The sequence below is a fragment of the Phascolarctos cinereus genome, unplaced genomic scaffold (assembly GCF_003287225.1).
Source record: "Phascolarctos cinereus isolate Bilbo 61053 unplaced genomic scaffold, phaCin_HiC Scaffold_1;HRSCAF=81, whole genome shotgun sequence".
Lineage (NCBI taxonomy): Eukaryota > Metazoa > Chordata > Mammalia > Diprotodontia > Phascolarctidae > Phascolarctos > Phascolarctos cinereus.
In genome coordinates this window covers 116,485,141-116,512,667 of record NW_027555514.1, presented here as the reverse complement: position 1 = coordinate 116,512,667, position 27,527 = coordinate 116,485,141, and the positions used below count along the sequence as shown (strand labels likewise).

The 27,527-nt window shown below is 37.7% G+C and overlaps 1 protein-coding gene across 1 annotated transcript in view; it reads left to right on the top strand.

The window, feature by feature from the left end:
- SND1 (staphylococcal nuclease and tudor domain containing 1) overlaps positions 1-27,527 on the top strand; it is a 479,638-nt gene that overhangs the window by 102,316 nt on the left and 349,795 nt on the right. The window lies entirely within an intron of this gene.

Here is a 27,527-nt window from a genome sequence, read left to right as displayed (position 1 = left end):
TTACTTCACTTTGTATCAATTTATGTAACTCTTCCAGTGCATTTGTATTTATCACATTCAGTATTATTTGTAGCATGGTCACATTCTGTTAAATTCATCCACCACATCTAGTTTAGCCATTCCCTAATTGATGAATGTTTACTTTGTTTCCAGTCCTTTGCTGCTACAAAAAGTGCTGCTATAAATATTTTGGTGTATATCGAGTTTTTTTTTCCCCCTTCTTCTATTTTTGGTCATTTACTTTCTTGTAGCATATGCCTAGCAGTGCAGTCTTTGAATCAAAAGATTGGTTCATTTTAGTCATTTCTTCACATAATTCAAAATAGTTGTACCAATTTACAGCTCCATTAACAGTAAATTATTAGTATGTCCGTCTTTCCACAAATGGCTTAACATTGGTTATTCCCATCTTTTGATATTTTTGTCAGTTTGCTGGGCATAGGTAAACATATGAGGATTGAAATAGTTCTGCAAAGCAAAATTTAGAAAATAATGCAGTTAGTTGGAATTTGGTACCAGTACCAAATTTGGTACTATCCTTCATTTTATTTGCTTTTCATCTTTTTTGGGGGGGGGAGGGTCTTGAGTAAAATGTTACTTTTGACTCATTTTCAATTTCAAAACTATTTGATGGTGTTGCTTTCATGTTTCAGACTTCATGTACTAAAATTTGGTTGGAACACAATTGCTTCCTAAACGTACTTTCTCTGTCTTCTTGCAGACTGATGCTGTTCTTTTCCACCTACAGTGCTGTGTCTTTTAAGTCCTGTCATCAATCAGGACAGAGCTACCACTTCTGTGACACTTTCTGTGACAGCCCTTGCTGAAGTAAATCTATTTCCCTTATTGGACCTGCCCCCTTTTACTTTGACCTTCATAACACTTATCTGTTCATATTCCATTTTACTTTTTAGATAGCTTTGGACATTTTATCAGACAACAGGTTCCTTTAGTCCTGGGACTATGCTTTTGTAACTCTAATTGGTCCCAATACAGTTTTTGCACACAGTAGTCTCTTAAACATTTGTTGAAATGATACAGTTGTCTGCTGATAATCAAGAGACAAGCAGTAGTTTGCCTTTTCAAATGTTCCTTTTGTTATTACAGTTTTTCTTTATGCAGAAATAAACTGTAGCCCTATTAATTTCTGTTTCATTAGTATGACTTGCTGAGCCTGTCAGGAAGAAGGGTTTTCTATTATTTGGTTGCTTCTTTTTTCTGTCCCTTTTCTTTTGAGAGGGAAAGTCTTTTCTGGACTACTTCTCCCCTAATTAGGAATTTGCCTTAATTTTAGATACAGTGATTTCCTTTGCCACAATTTCCAATTTCTAGAGTAAGATAAAATGCTTTTAAGTTATAGATTGCTTTCTGGAATTTGGAGTTGACAAAAATCATACCTTTTAGTAAGATACTGCTTTTTAAACAGGTTTAAATGTAATTAAAAAAAATTGTTAGAGCAAAAATTTGAAGTGATTCCACCAAATACCCCAAGCTTATTTGTAAACAGCTTTATATTATGACTTTATGGGTTAACTGGTTCATCTTCCTTGGCCTACCTGATGAAGGAGTAAGTGACTCCCATCAGGGGAATTTCCTTTAAATCTTTTGGTTTTGAAGGAGTGGCGATTTCTTCACCCCAGTTTCTTGTATTAAGCAAATCCTTCCAATAGCATGTGGGTATAGGAATGGAAACAAGTGGAGGGAACAGTTTGTGATGTGGCATTTTCTTCATGTACTTGCCTTTAATACTAACACTAAACCAAACTTAACGCTACAGATTTGGGGCATCCTATGTGTTATCTTATTTGGTTTTCCAGCATCTGGTGTGTTCCCTTATCAATCTATCCTCTATACAGCTCCCATGTTCACAGTCCTAAATCACAGGTCTGATTATGTTACTCCCTTATTCAAAAAGTTTCACTGGCTCTCTCTTTAACATTTAATACAAACTCCTGTCTCACTCCTTCTCAATACAGCTCATCTTTCCAGCCTTATTACATAGTTTGCCTCTTTTCCAGGCTAATTGGACTACTTGCTGTTCCCCATACACAACATCACGTTTCTACTCTGTCTGCATCTGCACAGGTTGTCTTCTGTGCCTGGACTTGCTTCCCCTCTGCCTACTGGAACATCCTAGTTCCTAAATCCCCCAGTTATTCATACATTTTCCCCATGTATTTATTTTAAGAACTGATTTCATACTCTGTATTTCTGTCTTAGCCTGATCATTTTATTTGTTGCTTAAGCTTAGAATGGTACCATGGAGCTGTGAGCAGCCATTCCATTGCCAAGTTCTTCAGTAAAGCTGAGAGTTGTTGATAAGTTTATAGTCTTATAGCTTCTTTAAGACAAAAGATAAATTGAGGTCAACATAGAGTTGAAAGACAAATATGGAGTAGTGCAATTCTGGAAAAGGAAGTTATAAAAGTAAGAGATTAATGAGAGTATATAATAGGGCACAGTGACCAAGTTGTGATTCTGGGTGCAAGTACTGAAAATTGAACAGGTTCTTTTTTCATTGTTCCGCCCAGAGATGGCATACTTTTCCCACGTTTATGCATTTCCCTATAGTTTCTTTGGGTTGTCAGTATCTAGTCTACCCACAGGCCTCTAGAATAATTCACACTTTCTGGAAGCACAATAGATCACAGTCCTAGAACCCTGATTTTACATGTGTACTTACTTCTCTATAGGCATGTTGTAGTTTCTCTCCCCCATCAGAATGTAAGCTTCTTGAAGGCAGGGACTGTCTCACTTTTATATTTGTATCCCTAGCACCTGGCATCTAGCATGTACTTAACAAATGCTTATTGATTGATTTTGGGAAAGTATATTTTGGGAAAGCAGGATCCATTTTTACTTTCTCATCAGGACCAGATATATAGTTATCCAAAGGTGTTGGCAATTTTCATTGTTCTAAAAATGATTCTTATTCTCCATTTCAAATTGCTGAATGCAAATTAAAGTACGCAGCTTAGATTTTAATGTCCTAAAATGTCAAGCATGCTAATTTAAATTTCTCTCTCATAGCATTTTGATGGGTGAAGTCACTTTTCTGTAATATTTTTCCTTTGCAGGTCTAGCATAGCTTGAGCTGTTGACCTAGCATTGGAAACTTAAAAAAAAAAAATCAATAGTAGCCACGTGCTTGCCCAGAGGCTTTTTTAGCAATTGAGTACACCCACTCTTAACACGATGCTTTGAGTCCCTTTTAGGACAGCTAATTGATTCATATTAATCTTATTGCTAGCCAGAATCTAAAAACAACTTTCTCAACAATTGCTACCTAAGTCAGCTCCCCTTCAGTCTCCCCGAACTAGAATTACTTTAACACCTAGTATTTGTACTGACAAAACATTTGACACTTGCATTTGTTGTTAGCTGTTATGACCATATCCAGTCTTGATATATAAACCCTTTCCCTTCCTTCTAAGATACATTTTCCTCATAGAGAACACAATTTGAAAAATCATGTCATTGCATCTGTTTTGTCGCAAGAAAAAGTGTTTTGGTTGCGTTCAGTCTGTCCTTCTGTGTTGATACAGAGTACTGTAATTGAAAAATCAAATGCTTCCATACTTCCAACAATGCTACTCAGCATTGTTCATTGGTGAAAAGACAACATTAAGTAAAATAATATTATTAGGATAGTATCAGAGAAATAGCTCTATAAATGGGTCATTCTTAAAGCTTCCAACCTGCTTTCCTTCCCATAGGAACTTCTTTCCCTCATGTAGAGGCTATTATATCACACCATTCAAATATAACCCTTATTACGGCTTTATCATTGTTTCCTAGATGTTGGCATTACTCTGTGGAGGGCAGTATTGCCCATATAATATTGCCAGTCAATTGGTTTTGTGTGTGTGTTTATACATTTATGAACTGCCCTAATCCTCACTTTCCGTGACTTGAAATTCATGCAAAGGATGAACCCAATTCTCTAAGAAATGAAGACTCCCACAAACCCAGTGATCCAAACCAGAACAGACCTGAAATTACAACTAGCTGTGTTCTCTTTTACCCAATCTGTATAATCTTCTGTACCAACACACAGGTCAGTTCTCCTGAAGTTATCATAGTCCAGTTAAGGAACAGATTTCTTACTGCCATACCCAAATAATTATAAACATCTAGCCAGGTAATAATTATAGGCATATGTGAACCTCTCTCACCTTCAGTGTATAGCTGTTTGCCTTCCAAGTAAGATATCCCTTGATTGTAACAATTATATGTGGGTTTCATAAAATTAATGTGATTTAGGGTGTAATGTTATTGATGGAAGTTGACGGGGGCAAGATCATGCAAGGAATACCTATATAGCGTTGACCTATATCTCCCACTTCTGAGGGAACTTCCGTAGTATCTCTCTGCAGTGAAGGAAATAACTCCAGTGGTTTTTTTTTTGGGGGGGTAATGGGGGTTAAGTGACTTGCCCAGGGTCACACAGTTAGTAAATGATATGTGTCTGAGGCCGGATTTGAACTCAGGTCCTCCTGAATCCAGAGCCGGTGCTCTATCAACTGCGCCACCTAGACGCTCCCCTTTTTTGTTTTTTTGTTGGGCAATGGGGGTTAAGTGACTTGCCCGGGGGAAATAAGTCCAGTGTTGACATCTAAACATTTGAAGTCATCTTGAAGGCTGATAATTTACTTGGTACTTTTTGATTTGAAAACCAAGTGTTCATTCCTTTTCCCAGAGGGATTTCTTCTTTACCTCTACCCTACCCAGGAATCCTACATTATAGCCATTTTGTACAAAACCTGCAACTTCCCATTTCTTTTGGCTAGCTCCATTAAGTAGGTGCAGAATCTGTTCTTTTTGTGAAGTATTTTAATAGGGTGATTTGGCTTTTCATGGTGTTTAACTCTGGAAGGAATTCCAGATACTCATTAGATCAGTGATGTTGCTGTATTGCAGAAGCTCCAAAAGGCATCTGCTGCCACTGAGTTTCCATCATCAGTGTTCCTGGCTTAGTTTAAAAATAAATAAGAAAACTTAGGGGGCTAAAGTGGGTATATCTTGTTTGCTTTGAGAATCCACTCCCCTAAAATTGTAGTTTTCTTCCTTTCTGTTTCATTTTGTGTCAGAGTGAAGGATTTGGAAGCTAAAAAAGAATGGTTTTGTAACTTGGTACCAAATGACATTTCCTAGACTGGTTCGGAGGATCAGATGTGAGTTTTTCAAATTGGAACCTTTTCTAATGGGCACTTGGGAAATGTCTTAGCTAAATTGCCACAGTGACTGGTGAAGTCGATCGAGGTAAATTGCTCCCATTGCAGAAGATTCAGAAACCAGGCAGTCAAAGCTCAAATTCCTGGGGAGCTCGGGCAGAACTATTGCAGATGGCTTCCCTTTTGAATAGAGGAAGGGGGTGGAGCCACAGTTGCTGAATGGATGAGATTATAGCTGTATTTCTACATTATAGTTATAAGGTTGCTTGGAAGGCGAGAGAAATTAAAAAGAGACCCACATGTTGGATAAGGTGAGGTTCTTTCTGATACTGTTTATGAAACACACACATACAATCAGAATTATCATAGTTAATTACATTACTGCTCCATCCTGCCCAATATTTTGTTTCCTAGAGCAAGATCATGGAATGTTTGTGGTTTTCTTGGTTTCCTTAGAAGTTTAGGGCTGTATTTTGATCCTTTTTGCCATCCGTTTAAGAATCCATTCCACATGTATCATACATGGATTTTTACCCAAATCCTCCTGGAATCAGCTTATATGGAAAGTCTAGCTTCTTCCCAAGATTTCTTCAAGATCTCAAGAATTATAAATTCCACAGATATTGTGCTGCATTTCAGGTAGAATTAGTGAAGTTCAGAGTTAGGAACTTAACTATTAGATCTTGAGAAAATTAGGAGTAATGAAATGATTAATTGTGTGTTAGGACTGCTACAGAATTGACTGAATGTGTTGGTAGGGGCTACCGTGAATATTTGAACCCATGAGTTATAAAACTAGAAGAATGTTTCCTATAGTTCGACCTCTCCTATCTCTTAGAGTAACATATTCTTCAAACTTTCAAAGCATGCAGTAATTCACTTTGATATTGTGCTGCTCCCCCAAAGTGACTGTTTCACAGTTTATAGTCTCTTCTCAAGGCCTTCTATTTCACTTAATTTCTTGTTTTACTGAAGAAAATAAAGGTCATAAATTATGAGTTCTGTTCCCCACTTCAAAACCCTTCTTCATTGTTCTCCATTCTCACCTCCTTTGCTCCAGGCTCAAACAAATTTGCTGACTAGACCATCCCTTCTTCTTCTGTCTTTAATTCCATTTGTGTGCTCTGGGAATTTGTCCTTTCATCCTCTCCTCTCAGTCTCTTATCTTCCATCTCTCCTCTGTTGGCTGTTTTCCTTCAAGGTCTCACAATTCCTTTAAAAAACTAACAAAACACTTTTGATTTGTCCTTATGTGTTTTTAAACTGTTATCCCACATTTCTATTGCTGTTCAAGCCTAAACTCCTTGACTTCAATTCCTTCTCTCTCACTTCCCAACCTTCTGGCTTTTGACTCGTCCACTCAGCTGAAACACCTGAAAATGATCTCACCAAGGTGTTCCCAATCATCTTTAAAACACCAATTTTTCCATTTCTGGCTTTTCTTTGCTTCTGCGCAATTCCCCACACTGTTGACCATCAACTTTTAATGGTAATCTCAACTGTTTCTCCTGATTAATTTAACTTTGCTTATAGCTAATCCCAAATGTACATATTGACTCCTCCTTTCCTTAACTTTAGTTTTAGGTGTCCAATTGCCTGATAGACATCTCCACCTCTGTGTCTTGTGAAAAACACAACTCCTTGCCTTCCTTTCTAACCATGGCCTTCTTCTAAACTTACATGTTTCTGTTGAAGCCATGACCTTTTCCCAGTTTCGAAGGTTTACAATCTCTATTAATTGCTAAATCTTGTTGATCTTGTCTCTATAGAATCTCTTATATCACTTTCTCTCCACTTACATAGCACTACCCTAGTTCAGTCCCTCTTGGCCTTTTACCTTACCTTTTACAAGTTCCCTTCTAATTGCCTTCCAATCTCTCCACTATACAATCCAACTTTTCTCCAGTTAGTAAAATAAAAAGCAAAGATTTGACCAGGTTTCTTTCCCCTCCTCCAGAGTTTTTTGTGGCTTCCTATTGTCTCTAGGCTAAAACACAAACTCATTCTGATATGTGAAATCCTCTACAGTTTGACTACAACCAGTCTTTCTAGATACTTACCATTATTCTCCTTCCCAAACTAGATTTCAGCTATGCTGTCATGATCACTCTGCATTGGGTGCAGCCTTCTGTCCATGGTGTCTGCATCTTTGCCCAGGGCTAGGTCCTTCATCACCAAATGCTCTCTGTAAGGCGTGCCCCCCCCACTTCCTTCCAGTACCAGTACTCCCTTAAGTACCCACCTCATGGTAGAAAGCCTTTTTTGAACCTTATAGTTGGTAATTCTCTCTCTCCCCTAAATTATATTATTATCTATTTACATGTTGAAACCTGCAGCTGAATATAACCTCCTTGAGGCAGAGACTGTCACCTTAATCTTTGTATCTTTAATGCCTGGCATAGTACCTTCCTCATAAAGGCTTGCCAAAGTGAGGTGAACATGAATTGAATTGGAAGCAGCTCACTTTGTCTTCTGGACTTTTTCCTTCCTGATTGCTAGATGTGCTGCCTACTCACTGGCCCTGATCTCAGTGAGGGGCAGAATCTTAGGCAGCCAGTTTTCATATTTTATGTTTTCCAATTACCTAAGTCAGCAAAAGAGATAAAATGTGTATTTAGAAACCCCAAGTGTATGGTGCCAAATTTGGAAATTGCAAGAGAATTGCTATAGTAACATTAATTTTACCATCCTGCAGAAGTTAAGGCTTTGTATTACTGATGGATCCATTGAATAGTCTTATTTACATGACATTCCTTTTCTTTCTAGATTTCTTTGTGCTGTGTTCTCTACTTCCATCTTTACTCTTGCCAAGATTTTGGTGCAACTAAACATTTTGCAGTTTTCCCTTACATTTTGTCCATGTCTAATTTAGGCTTGGAGCTCCTCTGGGCTCTATTGCCTATGTTCTGTGGTTTGTAAAGTGCTATGTACTTTTGTAGCTTCTATAAATAACGAAATATAGCTCATGGCAATAACACTATGGCACCCCATGTTTAATTTGTGTCTGTGAGAGAGAGAGAGAGAGAGGGAGAGAGATCTCCTGGTTGTGAAGAACCTAGTATTCAGACTTGTGCATCTTCTCATATTCTCACATGGTTCCTGTGATTCTGAACTGTGGGATATTTCATCTACACTCAGTTCCTTCCCTCCTCTCTTTTGGGTGGTTCTAGGTAACTTATGTGTGAATGAAACTGAGATTGAAAGCTAAAGGATTATATTCTTTGTTTCACAGTATATTAGAAAGTGAAAGACAAATATTTGCATACTGGAGTCCCAGATTCAAACCCTGAAGTTTCCATTTTGTTTTTGGTGGGTTGCTGAAAGTAGTTTCAAATGGTAAGGGAGTTGGGAAACCCAGAGTTTAAGCAGTGCTTGAATTAGCCCTGTCAATATCCTTTGATGAAATGCAAATCTAGTTAAAACAGTAGACTTCCAATTAAAAGGCCCCAGCAGGGAGTCTGTTTTAATAATGAAAGTGATTAAGAATAGTCTATTTTTTTCCTTAGGTATGAATATTTGGCCAAAATAGCTTGAGTTTCTGACTTTAATTGTACTCTGCTAATGAGGTTCTAATAACTCTTAGGTTCCAATAGTGACCAACAAATCTATTAGTTCTCTTCTATTGCTATGATCAATGCTAGAGGCCAATAAGAAAAATATAATTTCTAGTTTCCATTGTCAATATAAGATCCAGTTTCTCTCTACCTACTTATCTTCATTATCCTCCTTTTGGCTGGTGGTAGTTATAAAGAGATCATCTTTCCATTAAGCCTTTGTAAAGAGTCACTGATTAGATCCAGTCCTCAAACCAAAACCAGATCTTCCGGTTTCTTGCCAATATTAGTATTATTCTGTTATTATATATTCTGTTATGTCTGCGTTCTGAATAAGAATGCTAAGATCCTCCAGTTGTCCTCAGGTAATCCTGCTGAAGTAACTTGGCACCATGGAAAGAGTTCTGTTTCTGGAATCAGAGACTTCAGTTCATATCCTATCCCTCTGCTGCCTATGTGTATGACCTTGTATGTGAAAGTCATTTTACCCTGCTGGGCAATACTTTCCTCATTTAAACAAAAGAAGAGGTTGGACTCTGTGGCCTTGGAGATCAGATCTCTTCTGTCTCTAGATCCATGATCCTAGAAGCCAGTGGAAATTTTCTAAGATCTCCTTTATTGCATGCTATTAATGTAAGTCAAAAGGCTGTGGTAAATTAAAGGCAGGATTGAGCAGCTGGTGGTTCTGTATGAAAGCTAACACTACATAGAGGCAGAGTGGATTTAGAACTTGAAGAGATCTTAAAGACAATAGAACTCCTTCGTGTCAGAAAGGAAGAAGAACCTGAGACCCATTGACATAAAATGAGTTGCCCCAAATTATACAGAGAATAAAAATAACCAAACTATTTGATCACGAGGATATCTTTGTATTCAGCCAATATCTTTGGTAAAAAACAAACACGAGAACAACCAATCTATAAGTTGATTAGTTACTATGTGTGCCCATTAGCACTTCAGCAATATTACCTTGCATTTTGTTTTTCTTGGTCATCCAAAGTTCATTACTGATGTCTCTGATTTTCACTCACTCTGCTGATTTCTAATTCATCTTCCCTCCTTCCCCCCTCCCTCTCCCCCCATCCCAATTTAATACCTGCTATTATAAAATCTGAGAGTTTGTTTTCCAATATGTCCCCTTTGCAACATAACTGTGAGATAGAGCATCTGGTGACAGAATTCAGGGATTGGCCTCAGTTACCTATTTTGGTCCTAAGTTTTTACTTTGAAAATTAACTTACTGTGTCTTGTCTTAGGACAAGATTACTCTTGTGAGAGTGCTAGGAATCTTACAGAGAATGTTGTGGAATTAGGAAGTCTTGTTAGTTAGGGGAGGGTTTTGGAGCAGAATCATTGGTTTCCTATATAGTAAGAAGCTTTCTCTTAGTGAGTTTGGGTAGTTTTATTTTTTTAAGTATTTGAAAATATAGCCATTATGGTCTTATGGTCTTTTAAAATTGTTTTATTCATACTTTCAACATTTTTTTAACCCCCATTGCATAGCCCCTTCCCTCTCTCATAAGAAGGAAGAACAGTTAAGCAAAATTAACACAGTGACGGGAAGTGAACAGTCTGTACCTGTAGTCTACTGCCTGGCTATATAGTGAAGAAAGTGATATCAGGTCTTTGGAATCAAGCATTGTATATAATCTGAGTTCTGACATTTTTTTAGTTATGTTTTCATTTATAGTGTCATAGTCATGATATATATTTATTGTTTTGCCATTTCTTTTCTCCGCATCAGTTTATATAAGTACAATGTGGCATATAATAGTCTTCCCTTATTTTTTCTTAATTCCTTTTGTTTGACATTTGGTGTAGTGGACAGAGTGCCAGTACTGGAGTCAGGAAGGCTCATCTTTGTGAGTTCAAATCTGCCCTTACCTCAGACACTTGCTAGCTGTATAACCCTGGGCAAGTCACTTAACCCTGTTTGCCTCAGTTTTCTCATCTGTAAAATAAGCTGGAGAAGGAAATGGCAAACTACTTCAATATCTTGGCCAAGAAAACCCCAAATGGAGTCACAGAGAGTTGGACATGATTGAAAAAGGACTAAATAACAACAACAGTGGTGCAGTAATATTCTTTATGTTCATATACCATAAATTATTTAGCCATTTCTCTTTATTGGTACAGTTCTTGGCCATGCCTGACTCAGGCCAGTCTATGAGATATCCATAGACCATATAACATTTACTCAACAATAGCATGGAAAGGATATTTGGCAAAGATACTGTGTCAATTTATTTGGATGCAGCTTCTTGCTTCTTTGTGGGTGCCCAGTCAGAATGGTGTATTGACCGTAGTCCCCTGGACCAATTAAATTTGGATGGTTTCCTTGCCCCCTCCCCCTTTTTTTAAGGGGAAAAACTAATTTATCTATCAGGGACTAGTCTTATGAGTCCCAACCTGATTAGCAGTAGATGTTGCTTCTACCACAGGTACCTAGTTTCTTTCCAGATTTTTCTGATCCAGTGAGTGTTGCTATGAATATTTCATTGTTTATGAGACCTTTATGTTATTACTTCCTTGAGGTATGTGCCCAGTAGGGTGATTGTAGGGCAAGTAAGTATGAAAAGTTTAATAACTTCTCATATAATCCCACATTCTTTTCCAGAGTGCTAGAGTAATTCATGACAACTTGAACAATCAATTAACAAGCAGTTATTAACCATATTCTTAGTGCCAGGCACAATGCTGAGGAGATAAAGACAAAAATAAAAATCCCTGTCCTCCAGGGCCTTACATTCGATTCAGTTCCACAAAGTATTGATGTGCCTCATTTCTCAGAGTCCCTCTAATATTTCTTATTTCCTACTTAACATCTTGACCAATTTGATATGTATGAGCTAGAACTTCAGTTATTTTCATTTGCATTACTATTATTAATAATTTGGAGTTTTTTTCTTATGATTATTTTAAATTTCTTTTTCTTCCTTTGCAAACTGTACCTGACTTCTGCTCACTTAATGGCTCTTGACCTTACTTGTCAGTCAGTTCCCTGTATATCTTTGATATTGGACTTTTCAAATCTGAGGTATTTGATAATAGAGGTATTGATGATAATGAGTTTTTGTATTTATTAAAAAATTTATTTCCCCCCCCTACTTTTCTACTTCTTCTAGCTGCATTGATTTTGTATGTGCATGCAAAAGCTGTTTAATTTTATGTAATTGAATTTATTTTATCTTTTGTGGTCTCTCTCTTCTTTTTCATTTGGTTATGATTAAGCGATCTTGAAGACAATTTTTAGTACGTCTCTTACCAGTATTTTGAGAAGTGAATACTTACTTGTCAGACTTCCTTTTGGAAGGTAGAGAGTGATATTGGCATCGAAAATTCTGGCAGATTCAGGCCCAGAAAATTAGAACCCAGGCTTACTTCTGAACAACAGGGTAATAGGAAACTCCCTCCTTGGGGCTCTACTGTTTTGATTTGCCTCACTCTATTATTACATCTCTAGGCCTGGCTCCAGACATGCCTAGTCATCTTCTCTCCAGCCTGTTATTCTGGGAATAAGAAACCATTTCCCTGGAGGATTTTACCTCTTTCACCCCTGGAAATTTCCACCCTGAGGATTTTTCTACACCTCCCCCCAGTTATCGACTGTTTTCTCAGGCCAACTGTTTCAGGTTGTCCCCCAGGCATGTGACATTTCACTTTCTACTCCCTGCCTACCTTCTCACCAGCTGCCTTGCCAGCTGCCTTGCTTTTTCATGGGTATCCTTCATCCTTCCCCCATTTCTGGTTTTAGAACCATAATCAAATCAATACTACCATTGCTTCTGGAAAAGATATGTTATTGTACTCTCCTATAATTCTACTCACTATCTCTGTTAACTTTCCAGAACAAAATATTTTTCTCTGGTCATCACTCTTCCCATATGTACTGTTTCTTCCTATTAGAATGAGGTCCTTGGACTGTATTCCGTTTTGAAATTGTAAGCCAGAAGTTTAGTACTGGGTTACAAATAGCACATAGTAAACACTCTTAAATGCTTTTTCTTTCATTCATTTATCTGGCATATTGGGTATGCAGTGGCACCCTCACCTTCTTAGGTTATGTTCCAAGCTTATCAGCCAGAAACAACTATGTCAGGCTGGTGCCTCATCACTCAGTTAATAATGTGCCTTCTTCGTTGCCATGTAGCTGCATGTCTGCTTGGTTCTTCTGCTTCTCTTGTACCCTTAATTTGACTGACTGCTGACTCAGGTTCGACTCAGTAGAAAAATATTTCCAGGTTGTTTTCTCTTCTTGGCATTTTCCCTCTTCATTCATATTACCTCTTTTTCAGTTGTGTTTCTTGAACCAGATGTTTATTAGGTGTCATCATTTCCTGGTCCAGTTTCATTTCCTGTGGACTTAACTACTTTCCCAGTAGGGCTCTTTGACTGTTGCTCACTCTTTACTATGCACATTTTAAAATTCTCTTTAAAAAAAGTCTTTTTACACAGACTTCTTTTGGTGTCTTATTTATTCCTTCTTATCACAGACATAGACACTTTTATTGGGACTGTGCCCTCTTTTGTCCTGTTTTAGGAGTGTGTGTTGCCCATTCCTTTCATTTGCTTTCTCAACTTCCAGTCTGAAAAGAATTAAGGAGTTTTGACATTTTCCTGATAAGGATATTTATGGGTCATGCTTGCAGAATTCCACAAAAGTGCATTAGTATTTATATCCTTGGCACTTTAGTGCTGAGGTAGCTGGGGAATCCCTCTGACCATGGAAGAATGTTTCTACTCCTTTATCTTTTGTTTTCTGAAGCAGTGGCCTTGTCCTTAGTTCTTTAACAGACCTATTTGAGGTGCTGGGGAACAGGACTTGGAAGATTCAGAGTCATGTAACCTTAGGGCTAAAAGGGAGTTGTAGAGAGTACTTGTCTTCCCTCCTCATTTTATGGATGAAGAGGCCCAAGCCCAAAGAAATACATACATAGTACAGCTTGTTAGGGGCAGAGGCAGGCCTGGAACCCATGCCTTCCAGTTCACTACAGTTCAGCTCACCCAGCAATGACAGGTTTTTAAAGCTTCATAAATAAAACACAGTCAGAGAAATCTGAAGAGAAATGGATATGAGTAACATATTATGTCAAATACTATATACCTCTGTATGATTACTGCTTAATTATCTCAAATTAGACATCTGCTTTATGAGCTTTGTACAATGCTGACCCTTATTTGCTATGCATGGCAAAATCAGTTAGTAAAGAAACTTTTCATTTCCAACTGTATGATGTGGCATCATCCTGACATTTTGATTTTGGGAGATCTGGGTTTGTAGGGGGTGGGATGAGCTAAGCAAGATCACGGGAGGTTTGATAATGATTCTGCTTAGGAGATGCTGATCCCTCATTGATCAAAGCATGTATTGGATTAGAATACAGTTATTCAGCATGAAAGCTTTAAGCAGCTGTCAGATCCTTTCCAGCAGCAGTGTGACATCTGGACCTGATACTTTTGTGTAAGAGAAGTGGTTCTTGCTAAAATTGTTGTCATGGGGTTGTGTATCACATGAGGCTGGAGGTAGGGATAGCTTGTCTTTCTGCCTGTTGGACTGCTGATTCACTATAACTTATTGTGAAAAAAAATCTTTTGCGAACTCATTAGTTTGGATGTTGTAGGCTTATTTGTGGCAAGCATTTTTTGGGGGAAGTATCATGCAAGTGGATGGTTTAGCTAAGAATTTAAGAAGATGCGGTCTGCTTGATGTACATGTTACATGGACCTCCTCTACGCTTGTATTGGATAGTACCAAAGAGCAGGATTCTTGCTTTTGTTTTATTTTGTTTTTTAATTTCTGCTCAGTGTGGAATCAGTTTGGAGTGTGTATTTTGGTCTTGATTCAAGATTATAAGTGTCATGTCAAGGTTATACAGCATCATGAAAGAATTTCATGTGACATACATGTAATTGACATGCTAGCAGTAATAATAGTTAAAATTCTTAATTTTAGATTATCATTTCTGAAGGTTGTAGTTTCCAGATTTTTATAGATGTATTTTTTTTTATATACCCTATGCAGGAATGCAGACAGTACACAAAGCCAGGGGATAGTAAATGTGGGAGATACCAGAATTCTTTGCAAGGCAGTAATTTAGAAGATATGGCTATAAAAACTGCCAGAGCCAAGGAATTTTTAAAAAGCCTCTTCTGTCATCTCTTTTGAGTGTTTGTAGGTATATATTTTTCTCCTCCAGTGATATATATTTCCTCCAGTGATCTGGAATCACTGACTTACTTATTTGTAAGCTGTCTTAGTTTCTCCCATTATATTGTGGGTGAGGAAAGACAGGAAAGATGTCTTAATATCCTGCAAAGCATGCCTCACCTGTAGGGTTAGACTTTGCCTGTGCATATGTATGTATACTTTGTATTTCCTGTGCACTGTTTATTGAATTCTCTCAACAAAACAGGTAATAGAATGAGCCTATCATATTGTATCTTTAGGCAATGGTAAATCTGTACTAGGACTTTTCCCCACTCTTGTAGTCTTCTTTGCACTTTTGGCATATGACTCTTTCCTTTCATATGGTCATTCATTTCACGATGATGCTTTATATCTTTTGCATGTTTCTATTGCCAGCTCTCCAGAATAGACCCTCAGTACTACCTTACCTTTTACTATAGCAAGTCCTCCTGTCTCCTCTTCCCCCTTCCAATTTACCTTTCCATATTGCCTCCAGGGTGATGTTCTTTATTAATAGGTATGGTCATGTGGTTATTCTGTACTTAAAGTCTTTCACTGGTGTCTTATGTCCTGGGAAGCTGAAGTTCCTTCCTTTGTTTGGCATTTAGAGCTCTCTCAGTTTGGGGCCACCAGTGGATAGAGTGTCAGGCCTGGAGTCAAGAAGACTTGATTTTAAATTTAGCCTTAGCCACTTACTAGCTGTGTGATCCTGGGCAAGTCAGTTTACCTGTTGGCCTCAAGTTTCCTCATCTGTAAAATGAGGGTAAAATGCACTATTTCCCGGTATCGCTGTGAAGACCAAATAAAGTAATATCTGTAAAGCGTTTAGTACAGTGACGGGCACATAGTAAGTGCTATATAAATCTTAGCTGTTCTTAGTAGAAAGGGACCTGGGTGAGAGAAACTGGAGTTGAATTGTAGCTCTTCTGCTTCCTCTCAGCTTCACTTTTCTCATCTGTAAAATAATGTTGTTGAACTAGGACACCTCTAAAGTCATTTTTATCCTTAATTCCTAAGATCCTAAGATTTTTTCCCCATCTTTAACTCATTTAGCTATGAAGAGGTAATATTGTGTGGTGGCTTGAGAATGGGCCTTAGAATCAGGAAGATTTGGGTTCAGGTCCCATTGGCCACATGACCCTGGCTGATCACTTAATTTTGTGATGTCCCAAGCATCACTCTAAGACTTAGGTTTCATAGAAAGTGTCAGACTGGAATGGGAGAGGGAGTTTTCTCTTTGGGAGTTCTCTACATGAATAAGATTACAGGTCCAGTCGCCAACACTCAAACTTCACGTAGTTAACACCTCTGTTCACACCACACTTTAGTCAGCCTATATAATTCATCAGCTAGCCCACATCCATGACTTGTGCTTTGATTCCTTTGTGACTGCTGTCATTTTTCCTTAGATCTACAGTGTCTTTCCCTGCCCTGGTCAGAAATAACTTTTTCCTCCTGGGGCCTCAGAATAGAACGTTATGCTCACATATCGTAGTCATTTGTGTGTATCTTATTTTCTTGCTATATCACAAACACCAGGAGTTGTCTTTGCTATGTTTTTTGATATGGTGCTTCAAATAAAGAAGATGCTCAATGGTTTAATTTATTGAATTCCACATGTAGTCTCTTTCCTGGCTCTTGTAATTTTTATATCCTCAAGAGGAGTTTTTTGATATTTTGGTTAAGTCTGTTCTAAAAGGTATGCTAATCACTACTTCTCATTGTCTCTTTATGTAGTGAATAGTCATGGTTGATGGTGAAGCTATCAGGAAACTGACTGAAAGATAACGTCTTTAAATGTTTCTACTTTAGGCATCTGAAACCTGGTCATTCCAAATGGGATCAAAAGCAGAAGGAAATTAGATAAGGGGAATAGACTGAGATTTAAGTGTCAAGAAGAATGCTTTTCATGCTTTTCACTTCTCCCAGGATAAAGTTACAAAACTGACTGGGTCCTTAAATCTTAGATTTATTTGGAAGTGCTATACTAATATATACTTGCTGATTGATGGATTATTTAATTAATTGAAGTGAAATATGATTTGAATGGTCATTCTGTTTCAGTTGTCTTTTTCAGTCAGGAAGGTACATTTCCCAAGTATTACCTAGGAGTAAAGGTTTTATTCATTCATTCATTTTGAAAGGAATTTCTTCGTATGTCAAACTTGAAATTTTCTTGCCACAATTTAATCCTTTTCTATACATTTTTTCTGCTTCGGAAATCGAGATTGACTGGTTTGCAAGCTTATTATTGAAATTCTTCAAAAACCTAAAGAGGTGTATTGCTTTTTCTTTAGAGTTAATTACTTTGAGTATTTTCTTCTAGACTGGTGGGAAATAATGGAGAGTATTAGCCCTTAGGCTTAAGGATTGATTATGTTTTTCCCAGTAAAAAGTGAATATTTTCCCTCCTTGAGGAATCTGTAAATTTTTCCAGTTTCCTTCCAGTAGTCAAGGGGAGAAAATACTGATTTTAGAGTTAGAGGACCTGTGTTACCACTTTTATTGCCTTTGTAATCTAGGGCTAGTCACCTCAGTTCCCTGGTTTTCTGTTTCCTCTTCCATAAAATGAGGGAGTTTAGTCTTAGATAACTAAGATCTCTTTAAGTTCACAGTCTCTGATCTTATATATTTCAATTAGTTGATCAATTAATAAGCATTTATTAAGCACCTACAGTGTGCCAGCTACTGCACTAAGTGCTGGGGATGCAAAAAGAGACAAAAGACAGTGCCTGCTCTCAAGGAGCTTATAGTCTAATGGGGGGCGACAACAGGCAAACAAATACAGAACAAGCTATATATAGGAGAAATAGGAAATAATTATAAGAGGGAAAGCACTGGAATTAAGAGGGGCTAGGAAAAGCTTCTTGTAGAAGACCGGATTTTAGTTGGGATTTAAAGGAAGCCAGGGAGGTCAGTAGACATAGTAGAGGAGGGAGAGAGCATTCCAGGAATGGAAGTCAGTCAGAGAAATTCCTAGAGCTGAGAGATGTCTTGTTTGTGAAACAGCCAGAGGCCAGTGTCATTTGAAGAGTATGTTGGGAAGTAAATGTGTAAGAAGACTGGAAAGGTAGGAGGGGCTAGATTAGGAAGGAGTTTGAATGCCAAACAGCACATTTTGTATTTGCTTCTGGAGGCAGTAGGAAGCCACTGGAGTGTACTGGGGGGAGAGGGGGGCATGGTGTGGAGAAGAGAAAGAGGGTGGAGGAAGAAGGGGGAGGGGGGAGGGTGAGAGAAAGAGTGAGAGAGAGAGAGAGAGAGAGAGAGAGAGAGAGTGTGTGTGTGTGTGTGTGTGTGTGTGTGTGTGTGTGTGTGATATCATTGAACCTGCCCTCTAGGAAAATCACTGTAGTGGCATAATGGATGATGGTTTAGACTGAGTAAGGAGAGTCTTGAGTCAGGCAAACCCAAATTTCCCTAATTTGAAGTGAAACAATGTGGGCTGTTGGAAAAAATACTCTCTCTGGAGTCAGGTGCTCTGGGTTTTGAAGCCTAGCTTTGTTGCTTAGTTCCTTTGTAAGCTGGATTAAGGTACGTAACTTCACTGAATCTGTTTTAGCTTTATAAAGTGGAGACTATAATACTTAATACTCAATAATGCATAATGCTTTAAGGGCGTTTTAGGTGGTGCAGTGTAGAGTACTAGACCTGGGGTCAGGAAGTCCTGAGTTCAAATCCAGCCTCTGACCCCCTACTAGCTGTGTGACCTGGGCAAGCTGGTTAACTTCTGTTTGCCTCAATTATAGAAAGGGGATAATAATAGCACCCACCTTCCAGGGTTGTTGTTAAGATCCAGTGTGGTAACATTTATAAAACTTTGAGTATAGTGACTGCCACTCTATAAATGCTAATTGGTAAGTACCAAACATCATCATTCCCCCCGCCCCATTTTTCTTAAGTAGACAGCACCGAGCTTTCTTAATGAATCAGCAATACAGATATACTGGGAAATTCAGCAGGAGCTTATTCCTTAGTTACATGTCAACTTGTGGTAATATAGAAGTCTTCCTTGTTTAGATATAGAAATCTCTGACATGACAGATTTTGGATTTAATGTGGGTATATGTCATAATTAGAAAGGTGTCTTTCACCTATTAGGAGAGAACTCTCGTGGTTGGGTCTTCTGTTAATATATGCATTTTTGGTGAGTAAGCTTCTGGCTAGTTTGTTGAAATAAGATTATTGTTAGTTTCTGCAATTCAGTATGTTTTGTAGTAGTATAAAGAAAAGATATGTTTTACAAAGTACCACCCATAGGAAAAGCAACTTAGATAAAGAATCAGGAAAGAGAATGGTAAAAGTGCCAAATATAAAGTACACTTGTAGGAAACAAAAGGACAGAGAATGCTCTAAAAAAGAAAATATTTGGAAGACTTTTTGGTCAAGGCCATTGCCAGGTAGGAGTGTGTGTCTGTGTCTGTGTCTGTCTGTCTGTGTGTTTTGTATACTTTTCCTCAAGTAAGAAGAAGATGGTATTGACTGTAAGGAGCCCATGTGCGTTATTTTTGTTGTAGAGCAGTACTAATATAGTTAATTTGTTTCATGGAAATAAGGTTTTAGGGTTTACTTAGTTTACATAGAAAATAAGTAATTCTTGTGTTATGATATACTTTCATGGTAACCCAGATTCCAACTGTAAAATCTTCAGTTGGGTCTTTACAGAGACTGGAGAATAAATAGTCTTTTATTTAAATGCTGAATCCCGTTTGCAATTCTCTCCTTCCCTACTCCACAGTCTCAGGATTTCCATTGAACAAGGGGGGGGAAGGGGGAAAGAAGGGAAAAGAAGCACTTACACAAGAACTACTACGTTCTAGACACTATGCTAAACACTTTACAGGTATCATCTCTTGCGATCCTTACAACCATGCAAGGTAAGTGTTATTACTATTTCCATTTTACAGGTGAGGAAGTTGAGGCAAACAGAAGTTAAAATGACTTGCCTAGAATCACACAATTAGTGAGTGTGTGAGTCTGGATTTGAACTCTGTTCTTCTTGCCTCCTAGTCCAGTACTGTATCCACAGCAAGACCTTGCTACTTCTAGGCTGGATGAAGAGGAATTTATATTCTATACTATACCTGTACCTCATTATTATATTCTGTACTACACCTCCTTATTTCCACTTCATGTGAACATGAGACAGTGGGTGTTTGAGGGCTTCCTGAGTCTTGTACAGTGACTGTGTTCAACTTCATGCTTTCAAGCCATTGGCCAGCAAGCAATACCAATCCACTTTTTTTTCTTGCCAGTTGAGATTTGCTGGTGTCAATTAGGGTGCACCTGGCAACAGTTTTCAGATGGGCTGGAATATTGAAAGTGTCTAGATGTGCTACTTTCCTATCCAGAGGGTAGAAGAAAATTTATATTAGTGTAAATCATCCCTAATTTTTTCTCTTACATTATAGAGGCATTTTGGTATAATATGATGTTGTTGATGACGATGGTGATGATAATATTATGAAACAACACTTTAGGAATGACTTTATATGCTTATAATGTTGATTGTGCTGAGTCATCCATAAGCATTGACCTGGTTTTCCCTAAAATCCAAGTGTGTTCCTTGACCTAATGCTGTTTTCCCTTTGCTGAATAGCAGCCAACCTAACTAGCCTATAGGGAAGTGATTTTATAACTTCTTCCTGGTAGTCTTATTTTCTGGTATGTCTGCTTTTGTCCAGACTTGTGTTTTGGAGGCCTCTTATATTGTCCTTATTCTATACTATACCTGTACCTCATTATTCTATACCATTTTGGGATTCTGAAATGATCACAGGTGACCCAGAGTTGAAATAGAGGTTCTTAATGCCTACTTAACATCTTATAACTGTTCTTAGAGATATTATTGTAGGTTCTGTGTTACTTACTTTCATTAATTCCTTTATTTATTTATTTTTGTCCAGCATGAGGACCAACAAAAAGCCAGTAAAATGCAGATCTTTCATTATTCTGCCAGGTTCTGGTGTTTTTCATTATATTATCCATATAATAACCATAATTTGTTCTAATATGGAAGTTTTGTATTCAATAAAAATAAGTTGATAAAGGAGTTTTGTCTTTTATACTAGCTACAATTTATTGGGATATTCTATAGAAGGTGCAAAAGACAGATGGGAACTAGAAATGAGTTTAAGTTTGATAAGAGGTAAGTCATTTGTGGCAGTGTTATCTTGATTTTATGGTTCCTCTCAAGGGAGCAACTAAACAGTTAAATAAAATGAAATTCCTGAGAAAAATCTTTGGATTTCACCAAAACCCCGTTCTAATTTTGTCTTGTATTTTAAGCTTTCATTTCTATATGTGCAGTGTTCAAGTTCATGTACGATAATGTGGGATAATGATTAAAGAAAATGAAATAGCCCTACTGCTATATTGGGACATCAGAAAACAAAGCATCTAGGATATTTGTGTTGCTGGTTGTGGAGAAAAGATTATGATTCTTTGGCTGTATCGCACATATTTGTAGTTTTTAGGGTACATAACTGCAAGAAGTCATGGCCAGTCCTGTTTAATCTTAGTGCCTTCCATCTGATACTACCCCTAATTTATCCTGTATATGCATGCCTTGTTTTCCATGGTTGTTTGCCTATTGTCTTCTCCATTATCTTCTGGTCTTCTTCAGTGCAGGCACTGGTGGATTTCTTTGTTTTTCTCTTTGGCCTTTCTTTGTATCCTTAGCACTTAACACAGTAGCACTTGATAAATATTTGTGTCCCCCAAACTGGCGCATGTAAATGTTTGCTGACTTGCCTCTATCCCTTTTATAAAAAGTGAGTAAATGAAATTTTCCCATTTAGGTAAGGACTGAACTTGGAAAACAGTGCTAAAAGCCACCCAAACTCAGGAAGCATTTATATAAGCTCTTTTGACACTATGGGCCTTGAGGGCTGGAAAAGTTTCAATTTTGTTTGTTTCCCAAGTGCCTACCACAGTACTTGGCATGTAGTAGATGCTTCATCAGTAGTGATTGATTGTCTTAAGGTGATAAATGGCATAGGCTATGTTCTTAAGTTTACATTCTATTAAAGGGAAGATATGTACATAAATAACTGTTAGAATGAGTTAAATGTATGACAGAATCGAATCCAGAGGGGTGGAAAAACATCTCTCCCTCCCTGTTCCTTTTCCCCACCTCCTCTTTCTCCTTTTCCTTTGTCTCTGTCTGTCTGTTAGTTTGTCTGTCCCATGAATTCTTTTCCAAGAAATGTTTTTTTGCAATCCTCTTATTCCTCGTTCCTTTTGGAATAGAATCTATTTCTTGGAACATTCATTCTTGACAGTCAGCAAGTGGGCTTCATTAGAAAGCGCTCCTAACTTGAGTTCAGAGAGACTTGATTCTCTTCTTTGCCTTTCTTCTCACTGCCTATCCATTTTGGTGACCTGCTATTTTCCCCTTGAATCTATGACTGTATCATATCTATGGACTTTTTTTCTCCCACTGGGAGTTAGTACTAAGAGATGCACAACCTCTTTGCTTATAGAAACTGATCTACATTAGTCATCTCTCTCCTTCTTGCCCCTCTCCCCTGTTTTGGGTTTATTTTAGATTGTTGCTATATTAGTGTTACTAGTTTGCAGGCAACATTGAACTCCCATTTTTTCCTGTGTCATGCTCAGCTGCCCACACATCACCCTTCTTTCAGTATTCTGATCCTGTTCTTCTGCTACACAAAGTAGCCAAGCTTTTCATCTTTCTCTCCATTTGAGCCCTGAATAGCATTTCTTTGGGTCCTCCTGTCTCACTCGGTTTTCTTGGGAGTGGAGTTCCTCTCTTTTATCCCACCATCTGTAATATTGATTTACTAATGTGAATAAGATTCTTTTCTCTTGAAATATTAATTCACTTCTTCTATTCTCCTGATTATTCTCATTATAAATTTTGTTCCTTAGATTTTAGCCCATTGATGCTCGTTTTGCATTCTCAGTGTTTCTTAGTGTGCAAGGCATAGTAGGTTTTTACAAAAGAAAAATAACCAAAAAGCCTCAGCCCCATCACCACCTCCCCACCCAAACAAAGCCTTTTCTATTCTTAGCCAAGTGAAAACTAACTTTTCATTTCTTAGGCTTTCATTGGTGGCAGAAAATGTTTGACTTAATTCTGTTTGGTCATTTTTTCATGTAGACTTCAGTTATTTTGGGTTCTTTTGATGCAAAAGCTTTATTTCTCTCCTTTTACTAAATTTCTGATTGTTATTATTGTTTTAGTGTTTAGATTCAGCTTTATAGGATATGCTATTTTTGAGTGCCAACCAATTCTATTTGCTCTTTGCAATATCATTACAGTTTTTCTGGGATTTTTTTTTTTTGGTGCAAACAAGGAATAATCTTGTGCTGTTCTGATTGATTATTCTAATTAGTACATGAATATTAAAGTCAGCTATCTACCTGCATAATAGCCTGCAAAATATTATATGCAAGGAAACAAGAACCCTCAGCTTGATTGTTGCACATAAGAGGAAGGGTGATTGTTGTAGCACACGAAGAAATCCATTTTCTCTCATCTCTAAGTGGCAATGAAGACACCATAGGAGGGCAAGTCATGAAAGCCCCAGAGATGTGGTTACTTGAGTAATTTAAAATGGATTTGGACAGTGTGCTATTAAACATTTTATCACTTGAACAGGCGTAATACTGCCAGCCCCATTCCTCCATTGTAGTAATAGGGCACAGCTCAGAGAATGTCAGATGCTTTGATTTCCTGTTTGAAAAATTTGTAGTCATTACTTGACAGTGCTAGTCTTTTCTTTCTCATATTTTTACGGTTACTTCTCTACATATTTCTAGTCTTTCATAAGTGCTATATTTGAGTAACTGTGCGCGCCCCCCCCCATCTAGGCAGTAAGTAAAGGATTTCCATTGATAGTAGGACCTCTGTTATTTGTGAATTATTAAGTTTTCCAGTCGGCAATTCAAGATGGTTTCAGTATTTTGATTTACTATTTTCTATTATTGTTTGTTAGAACTAGAAATTGCTGTCATATATATTATCTAATCTAACTGCCTCATTGGATACACGAGGAAATTGAGGCCCCCAAATGGGTGAAGTAATTCAGCAAAGGTCAACTCAAGTCATGAGATAGAATTTAAAAATTTTGATATGTCTATGCTGCTGTTTGGCAACTTCACCTTTGACTTGTGATGGTCTCTTCCCTCTTGTAAGAAAATTTAGAGCCTTCCTTTGGGGTTTATTTTCAAGATACATTAAAGTGATACTCTGGAGTATTCTCTCTAGGGTATAACACACACTTGCTGTTCTTAATTAGATCATTATCCCTTTCTATCTTTGTAGAACTGTCTGTTAATAGGATGGTTACAATCCCTGCGTGTGTTTGACTTGCTTATAGGACTGTGTGTATGAATTGTTAGGTTACATAAACGTTTGCTTGGTGCCTACTTTTCTAAAGTTCTGCAGATACACAGACACAAATGTAATCATTCCTGCTCTCAAGGAATTTTGGTACTATTTGACATGTAGTGCGACTTTAACAGAGGTAAATAAAAGATCATTTGTGGAGGGCAAGAGCGCTGAGAGGATCAAGAAAGGCTTCCCTAAATCAATAGCACCTGAGTTGAGCATGGGTAAGCGTTCTGAGAAGCAGAGGTGAGGAAGAAATATATTCTAAGTGTGAGAAGATTGTGTGTGTGTGTGTGTGTGTGTATGTGTGTGTGTATGAGACAGATGGCATGTCCTTTATTTCCAGTTTTAAATCTTTATGTTGTGCACATGATATCTCTCTCAGAGTTATATTGAAAAAAAATTAATTGCCTACAACAATTAATGACACTTTCAGAAGTATTTAATATACAGTGCCTCACAGAGTCAATGTTGATTTCAACAGTAGTGACTTTTATGTCCCCAAAGAAAGTGGATTGGATAACTAATTATCCCAGGTCACTTAATCTCTCTGGGTCTCAGTGTCTTCATTTGTAAAAATGAGGGGTATTGAACTGTATGATCCATTAGACTTCCAGATTTAAATTGAAATCTTGTGTCCTGAATTTCTGATTAGGGTTAGACAAGATGACCCCAAAGGTCCCTTCCGGTTTTAAAATGCTTAATATGGACCTTAAATGCTAGTTGCATTAAACATCTTTCTTGTTACAGTCTCCTCAGGGTGATATAATGGCTAGCCACCTTCAGAACTATAATTCCTTCTGGGGACATGGAATAGAAAGCTATGTGGGCCAGTCCAGATGTGATGTAGAATGGCTTACTTCGGACACTTTATTTAGCACTCTCATGTCTTTTTTTGTTTTCTTAAATTTATATTTTTAAATGAGTAAAACTGTTGAAAACACTTTTGTGTTTGATTATCTCAGTCGTAGTTCCCATTACTTTGGAGACAGAATAGAGAAATTAATTAAAACAAAGCATCTTAACCTGTAGAACGGTTAGTTGCCTCTTGGTGTAGAGTCAAAGTGTGATGACAAATGGCTTTGCTTGTCCTATACGCATGACGTGTGATTAGAGAGCTACTTTCAGTAGCAGACAGTCATACAGATGCTGGCCAGTGAGGATGAGGATGAGATGTGGAACACCTTTGAGATGAGGGCATCTCTCTGCACCCAGAAGGGAACTCATTTTTCTGTTCAAACCTCATTCTGTCATGGGTTATAGTCCTTGGGGGCAGATATGGATTGTTAGCTTGCTGAAAATAGACTTTAATTGTCTATTGTACAGCATAATGATTTTAATTTGACAGGAGAGTCATAATTCAGTCGGCCTATTAGGTATTTAAAGTTGCATATATGTTTAGGGATGGGAATAAGCTGTGGCTCCCAGAACTTCTCTGGAGGCAGCAAAGGGCAGACTCAGACTCTGGGGCTGGTTGTGTTCCACCCTTGACTGCTGAAACAGCTCCAGGTGACAGACTTTTGGGCTTTTGTTCCCTTCGAAGACGGAAACAGAATCTTTTGAACACTTATGACTCAGAATGGTATACTTAAAACTGTTTTCTTATGACTTGCCAAGGAATGGAGTGTTTCTGACTTTCTTTCCTTCTTTATTCATCTCTGAGATCTTTTGATTGGCTTTTTTCACTTAAAGAAAGAAGCCCTATGTGGAGGTGGTGTATATATTTGCCCTAGTTTATGCAATTGCATTTTTATTCAAGCTTTGGAGTATTTCTACTTAACCAAAAATAAAAAACCAAAAACCCAACAAAAAACCACACCACATGCCAGTTGGCTTCCAGGAATAGTTATCCAATTATCTAGGGAAAAGTAAGTCTGCCATTGTATTGGGGAGGGGGAACAAAGGTGATTTGCTTCTTTCTTACTTCCTTTCTTGGTGAGATAAGAGCCATCCTCTAGGGCTTCCCCTTTCATTCCTTTTATTTGTATAGCAGAGCAGTGAGTATTGTTTGTAGCAGATTTTGAGCCGGATGTGCCTAACTATTATAGAAATGAAGCCTAACAGCTGCTGGTTAACCTTTTTAATAACGACTCTTCTACTTTAGTCTTTCCAGAGCTTTAAAGCCTTATTAGATATGAACAGTTTTTGCCCAAAGGGAACAGCACGGTATTTTGTGGTTCTATTTTCTTCCTGATAGAATCTGTGTTGGTAGACTCTATCACATCTTGGTATTGTTACAGTGTTTTGGCGCCATAGAAATGGATTGCCTTCCAATATTTAGCTCTTTTATCTATGAATATGTAAAGAAATTAAAAGTATAAAAGTGCAGTATTGTCTTGCTCCTTAACTTTTCATATTGTACTTTGTCTGGAACTGTCTTTTGCTTTGATCGCATTCTACCTTGTATTGCACTTCTTGTGGACATGTGATAGCCTTCTTAGGCAATTATAATCTTCTTAAGGGCGGAGATGCTGCTGTTTTTCATCTTGGTATCCCCAGTACTTAGCAGGTACCTGGAATGAAGCAGCTATCTAGTAACTGTTGAGTTAAACACTGACAATTAAAGTTGCTTGTGAGCCCAAGGAAATGGTAGAAATGCAAGCACTTGTGCCTAAACCTTGGGGATGTAGCTTGGCTTGTGAAGTGAAGCCTCACATTTTACAGATGAGGAAACTGAGATGCAAGTTGAGTGTTTTGCGCAAGGAAACAAAGGTAGCAACCTAGTAACAAAGCTGAGATTTGATCATAGGCCCTCTGTCTTATATAAACTTTGTATTTCCACCTGTATTTCTGATTACAGACATCTCCATTCAGTGCAATGTAAGTGATTTTAAAAAATAATTTATCCATTTCTTTGTTAAGCAAGCTTTTATTATATGCCTACTTCATGCGAAGTACTGTGCTTGAGGCTTAACAGTACAAATTCAAAAATGAAAAAAGACACTGAGGGAGAAAAAAAATATAGCCTTGTGTCAGAGACTGTTTCCTGATATAAAAAACTTCCTTTTTAGCCTATTTTGTGGTATCATCTTTTGTTTCCTCAGTGCTTAGATGTACCTCTAGGTTCTATCCTGGGGCTTCTTCTGATTATCTAAGCTATCTTATCCCATTGATTCAATTATATTTATGCACGTGACTCTCCCACATCAGTCAATCAATCTGTCTACCTCTTCCTATTTTTCTATCTATCTGTCTATCTATCTATCTGTCTGTCTGTCTGTCTGTCTGTCTGTCTGTCTATCTATCTATCTATCTAT